We start from the raw sequence: 6972 nt of genomic DNA on the forward strand, positions 1-6972 counted from the left end.
CAATAAATAGTGGCGCAGGTCCTCCACACAGGGTTGCCGACACAGACAAAGTCTCTCTTCATAATGTACTTTGCCGTAGCGTCCATTCAACACCTCCAAGAGCATTGATTGGTCTATACTACTACTACTACTACTACTACTAATAATAATAATAATTTATTTATACCCCACCAATCTGGCTGGGCTTCCCCAGCCACTCTGGGCGGCTTTCAACAAAATATTAAAATGCAGTAATGCATCAAACATTAAAAGCTTCCCTAAACAGGGCCGCTTTCAGATGTCTTCTAAAAGTCTGGTAGTTGTTGTTCTCTTTGACATCTGGTGGGTGCCACTACCGAGAAGGCCCTCTTCCTGGTTCTCTGTAACGTAAATATGTATCTAGCTTCTTGCTCAATATATGCTTTGCATATGAACGATCCTGGGTTCGATCCCTACCACAATTCCACCTGTGCCGACTTAAATGGAACCCAGTTAGCATGGTGCCAGCCAGAAGAGGGAAAGAGAGTACTAAGCTAGGAGCATCAAAGGTCTAATTCAGTATAAGGTTGTTTGAGGATGTTTGAGTCATCCTCAGATTCCTCCTTCAAGATGTCCCTGGCACGATAATCTGCAGTTCTCCCTTGATTCATAAATCTCTGCAGGGAGATCTCTTGGTAACACAATGATGGTGACTAGCTCATTTACTGAAGCTCCATGTTGGGGTTTTCCAGGGACCTGGTCCTCTTTTTTTAAAGTTTTGTTCCTTCTACTCATTGCCAGCTCTGGCAGAAGCCCTTCTCTCATTCAGACAGGCTCAGCCCAACACAGAGAAGGCTGGCATATCTGTAGATTTTCAAATAACCATGCAGTCAGACTGGAGATTTTCTGGAGATGATTTCACATTTAGCCCATGTATCAGAAGAACAGTATTTTTTAGGTCTGGGGTTCTACACTGATGGGGGTGGTAGATGGTTGATGGAGGGACTCTGGGTGGGAAGCAGAGAAATGTTGGGCATGTCAGTTTGCATTTCTTAGTACAGTGGTACCTCGGGTTACAGACGCTTCAGGTTACAGATTCTGCTAACCTAGAAGTTAAGAACTTTGCTTCAAGATGAGAACAGAAATCGTGCGGTGGCAGCGGGAGGCCCCATTAGCTAAAGTGGTACCTCAGTTTAAGAACAGTTTCAGATGTGTAGAGATCTTTCCTATTCTAATTAATTCAGGAGGGTTCTGGAAGCTTCTCTGTGTGAAAGAAACAAGCAGAAGGTTCATGATGTTTGGGTTATTCCTTCAGAGAAGCTGAATACAGCTGGCTTAAACTGGTTCTCTTATCTCTTTCTGTCAAGGTCATGCTGACTATAAAAGTAGGGCCAGAAGGATTTAACTTTCTATCTCTCTTCCTTCTGGTGTACATGGTATGCTTAGTGTTAAGGTTTAGACTTATTATAAGTTATTGTAAGTTTAAGTTAAGTCTCCTGCAACTGGATTTCTTATGGCCAGTGCCAATCCTGAATGTATTGGATTTGTGACCATTATGCTTACAGTGGTACCTCGGGTTAAGAACTTAATTTGTTATTCCCTTGTGTTTTTACCTTGTATTTTATCCTGTGACCTCCCTGAGATCTTATGATAAAATTTAATAAACAATAATACAGTGGGTTAAGTACTTAATTCGTTCCGGAGGTCTGTTCTTAACCTGAAACTGTTCTTAACCTGAAGCACCACTTTAGCTAATGGGGCCTCCTGCTGCCACCGTGCCGCCGGAGCACGATTTCTGTACTCATCCTGAAGCAAAGTTCTTAACCTGAAGCACTATTTCTGGGTTAGCGGAGTCTGTAACCTGAAGCGTATGTAACCTGAAGCGTATGTTACCCGAGGTACCACTGTAAATAGTTCCATGGGCTTTGCTGTTAATGAAGTGTGTATGAGACTGAATCCACAATCTCCTTCCTTTGCCATCTTCCTGAGTCTGCTTTAAAATTCTGATAATGTTCTCTGACCAACAAACTTTAATCACATCTTTCATTAAAAAAAGAATATGACAAACAACCCCCTAGGCAATGCAACTAGAGCACTGAAATGATGCTCAAGAGCTCTAATTAAAATGATACCTCCCGCAAGCTGCTTCTGATTACCTTCGGGTGGGCCAGGTTAACCCTCCATTTATCACAACGTGAAAGAAATTGCTTAGGGGAAATGGTATCCCAGATACAGGTTTACATTAATTGGCTGGGTGTTCTGGCTTCTAGATCCCTCTTTTAGTCATTGACCTCCACCTCGCGAACATGGTTGGAAGAAAGAGGGCAGGGCTGTGTGTGTGAGCCCCACCTCCCATTGCACACACATTGAGGGGAGGCCTGAAGTGTGGGGCCTGCTCAACATGCATAGGATCCCCTCCCTCATTGAGAATGTGGCACCACCAGGTTTTTCAATCACAGGGACAGCCTGCGCACATAGAATAGTCTCTCTGCGGCAGACCTTTCTAAACATGTGGACGGGGTACATGATGTACCCTGCTCTCTTCCTCTGTGTAATGTTGACTGTGCAGGAGAATGCTCAAATGTTCTCCCTCACTGACTTTATCACACGCCAATGCTGCTTTTAAACTAACCACAGCTCCCTGTGACATCGGAATTCATGAAACGGTTGTTTGCTTAAAGTATGATTAATGAGAACAAGTCAGGGTCAAAGCATTCCTTGAGGTCTTGGATTGTTCTCCAACCATCGTTTAAACAACCATCGTTGTCCCTATTTTCAAAAAGGGGAAAAGAGAGGACCCAAATAATTACCGCCTAGTCAGTCTGACATCAATACCAGGGAAGATTCTGGAGCAGATCATTAAGCAAACAGTCTGTGAGCACCTAGAAAGGAATGCTGTGATCACCAATAGTCAGCATGGATTTCTGAAAAATAAGTCATGTCAGACTAACCTGACCTCATTTTTTGACAGAATTACAAGCCTGGTAGATGAAGGGAACGCAGTGGATGTAGCCTACCTTGATTTCAGCAAGGCATTTGACAAGGTGCCCCATGATATTCTTGTAAAGAAGCTGGTAAAATGCGGTCTTGACTATGCTACCACTCAGTGGATTTGTAACTGGCTGACTGACCGAACCCAAAGGGTGCTCATCAATGGTTCCTCTTCATCCTGGAGAAGAGTGACTAGTGGGGTGCCACAAGGTTCTGTCTTGGGCCCGGTCTTATTCAACATCTTTATCAACGACTTGGATGATGGACTCAAGGGCATCCTGATCAAATTTGCAGATGACACCAAACTGGGAGGGGTGGCTAACACCCCAGAGGACAGGATTACACTTCAAAACGACCTTGACAGATTAGAGAACTGGGCCAAAACAAACAAGATGAATTTTAACAGGGAGAAATGTAAAGTATTGCACTTGGGCAAAAAAAATGAGAGGCACAAATACAAGATGGGTGACACCTGACTTGAGAGCAGTACATGTGAAAAGGATCTAGGAGTCTTGGTTGACCACAAACTTGACATGAGCCAACATTTCTGGTCATTGACCGTATTAAAGATATTTGATTTGATTTGACATGAGCCAACAGTGTGACGCGGCAGCTAAAAAAACCAATGCAATTCTGGGCTGCATCAATAGGAGTATAGCATCTAGATCAAGGGAAGTAATAGTGCCACTGTATTCTGCTCTGGTCAGACCTCACCCGGAGAACTGTGTCCAGTTCTGGGCACCACAGTTCAAGAAGGACACTGACAAACTGGAACGTGTCCAGAGGAGGGCAACCAAAATGGTCAAAGGCCTGGAAACGATGCCTTATGAGGAACGGCTAAGGGAGCTGGGCATGTTTAGCCTGGAGAAGAGGAGGTTAAGGGGTGATATGATAGCCATGTTCAAATATATAAAAGGATGTCACATAGAGGAGGGAGAAAGGTTGTTTTCTGCTGCTCCAGAGAATCGGACACGGAGCAATGGATCCAAACTACAAGAAAGAAGATTCCACCTAAATGTTAGGAAGAACTTCCTGACAGTAAGAGCTGTTCGACAGTGAAATTTGCTGCCAAGGAGTGTGGTGGAGTCTCCTTCTTTGGAGGTCTTTAAGCAGAGGCTTGACAACCATATGTCAGGAGTGCTCTGATGGTGTTTCTTGCTTGGCAGGGGGTTGGATTCAATGGCCCTTGTGGTCTCTTCCAACTCTATGATTCTATGATTCTATGAAACAAACCACAGTTCCCTTGGCTTGGAATTCATGGGAAACAGTGGTTAGTGTAAAGCAAAATGGGTGCTTCTGACAGGTGTGGGGAGTGTGAGAGCCTAGGCTTATGCAGTCTTCCCCACAAAGCAGAGGACCATCATTTCAAACTATGTCTGAACTGGGCCTATGTGTCGATTATGAAACTTACAATTTTCTATTGCATATATATATATATATATATATGGAAGCTATTTTTTTCATTGCATATATATATATATATATATGGAAGCTATTTTTTTCACCTGTTGACATTCATTCTCTGAAAGCATCAATTGTGAAAGTGAGTTAAGATTTAATTTACCCCCTAGAATATTCCTTAAATGTCAAGAGGAGAAATGTGCATTAGCAGGCATTGCTCAAGGTCTGGAGCCCATGCGGCAGTTCAGGTTAACAGCTATTGGCATTGAAAAATGCTTTCGCTTCCCTTCTTTGAACTTAGCGTTTTAAGAAAATAGCAAAACAATGCCAATGTGACATGGTATGAATTTGCTGCTTCATTTCTTCAATTCCATTCACTATAAATTGGCATAAAATTATATAGATGTCAATGAAACTGTTACGTAGCATACAAGCTCGTGCACAATCTCCACCAATCATATTACTCAGGAGTAACAAATGCCAAGGTTGGAACCATAGTCTTTATCCTTTGTGATAACTCCAGCAAAACATGCTAAACCTCTGTGTGTTGCCTGGTAAATCAAATCAAAACCCTAAAATGAAGACACACAGCACCAGAACATACTGTTAGAAAAATTGGGTGCTATCCCCAGACACAAACCCAGGGTCTGGAGAATTGAAGAGACTGCAGAGATTGTCATAGCTTTAAGAAATATGATTTATTCACGTATTTACACCTGAGCTTGGAATGCAGGCAAAAATGAGGTGGAAGGCATCCAGCTGTAAGAAATTTAGCCCCATCCCTTCCATGAAGAACACAACCTTTAGAATCCCCGCGACAGGGAGTGTAAGTAGATAAATAGGTACCGCTCTGACGGGAAGGTAAATGGTGCTTCTATGCACTGCTCTGGTGGCTTAGTCATTCTGGCCACAAGACCGGGAAAAACTGCGGACAAACGCCGGGTCCCTCGGCCAGTAAAGCAAGATGAGCACCACAACCCCAGAGTCGTCCGCAACTGGACTTAACGGTCAGGGGTACCTTTCCCTTTCCCTTTAAGCTGGTGGTCATCACAACACCTTGTGACAGTGAATTCCACATATCAGTTATGTGTTATACAAAGGAGAGCATAAGAATTTATTTGAACATAATCTTTTGGTTACCCATAGGGATCAATATATTGTAGCTGGATTGCAATCCACAAACATTTATAAGGTTAATAACCTTTAGGGGGACGCGGGTGGCGCTGTGGGTTAAACCACTGAGCCTAGGACTTGCTGCTCAGAAGGTTGGCGGTTTGAATTCCCGCAACGGGATGAGCTCCTGTTGCTCAGTCTCTGCTCCTGCAAACCTAGCAGTTTCGAAAGGGCGCCAAAGTACAAGTAGATAAATAAGTACCACTCTGGTGGGAAGGTAAATGGTGTTTCTGTGCACTGCTCTGGTTCGCCAGAAGCATCTTAGTCATGCTGGCCACATGACCCGGAAGCTGTACTCTGGCTCCCTCGGCCAATAAAGCGAGATGAGTGCTGCAACCCCAGAATTGTCCGCAACTGGACCTAACAATCAGGGGTCCCTTCACCTTTACTTTCTCCTGTAGTTTGAATGCCAGTGCTGGAGGAAGGGGGGCTGCCCTGGGTTCATCTCTAAGGGGGGGTGACAAGAAGGCACCCCACGGGGGGCTCGCCCCACCCCCATTGCGCTGTCACAGCTGCCTGCGGAGGATCCTCCACTTGCAGCTACAGCAGCGGTGAAGGGATTCCACCGCCATCCATACGGCACTTGAATGGTGCCCTCAGCAAACCGCCCCACGCGCATGTCCTGCCCCCCGACACCCTGCACCAGGTGCTGGTTAGCCTTCCTTCACCCCTGTTGAATTCTTCACCTGTAGTTTCATAAATCATTTAATGTGTCAATACGAATGGAAGTCGTTAAAACTGAAGTTGTTGTAAAAGGGATTGTTATTTTTACTGGAGTGCAATTGGAATTAGTAAGATTTTGGAGCAGGGACGCGGGTGGCGCTGTGGGTAAAACCTCAATGCCTAGGACTTGCCGATCGTATGGTTGGCGGTTCGAATCCCCGCGGCGGGGTGAGCTCCCGCCGTTTGGTCCCAGCTCCTGCCCACCTAGCAGTTCAAAAGCACCCTTAAGTGCAAGTAGATAAATAGGGACCGCTTGATAGCGGGAAGGTAAACGGCGTTTCCGTGTGCTGCGCTGGTGCTGGCTCACGGCCTCTAGAGCGAGATGAGCACGCAACCCTAGAGTTGGACACGACTGGCCCGTACGGGCAGGGGTACCTTTACCTTTAAGATTTTGGAGCGCAGAAATAAAGTAAACCAAACCATCAATTCTAGCACACGGGGGGGGGGGGGGTGGTGGTGTTAAGTGCCACCTAATTGTATAATTTGGCAAGTGAATGATTGGCATTAGTAATTGTATTATAATTTGCCATTGCTATAATTAGGTTATTATTGGATTATTGTAATTGAAAACTAATAAAATATTATCGGGGAAAATAGACATACTTTTTGTATGCAATTTTGCCTAAAATGCATCTATTTGCACAGCAATTTCCCTATGATATAATGCATTTTATATGTTATATTCTTGAGCATGTGTAGAGTTCATTTGCCAAAGCTCTCAGTAAT

The sequence above is a fragment of the Podarcis melisellensis genome, assembly GCF_964234715.1.
Source record: "Podarcis melisellensis genome assembly, chromosome: 10".
Lineage (NCBI taxonomy): Eukaryota > Metazoa > Chordata > Lepidosauria > Squamata > Lacertidae > Podarcis > Podarcis melisellensis.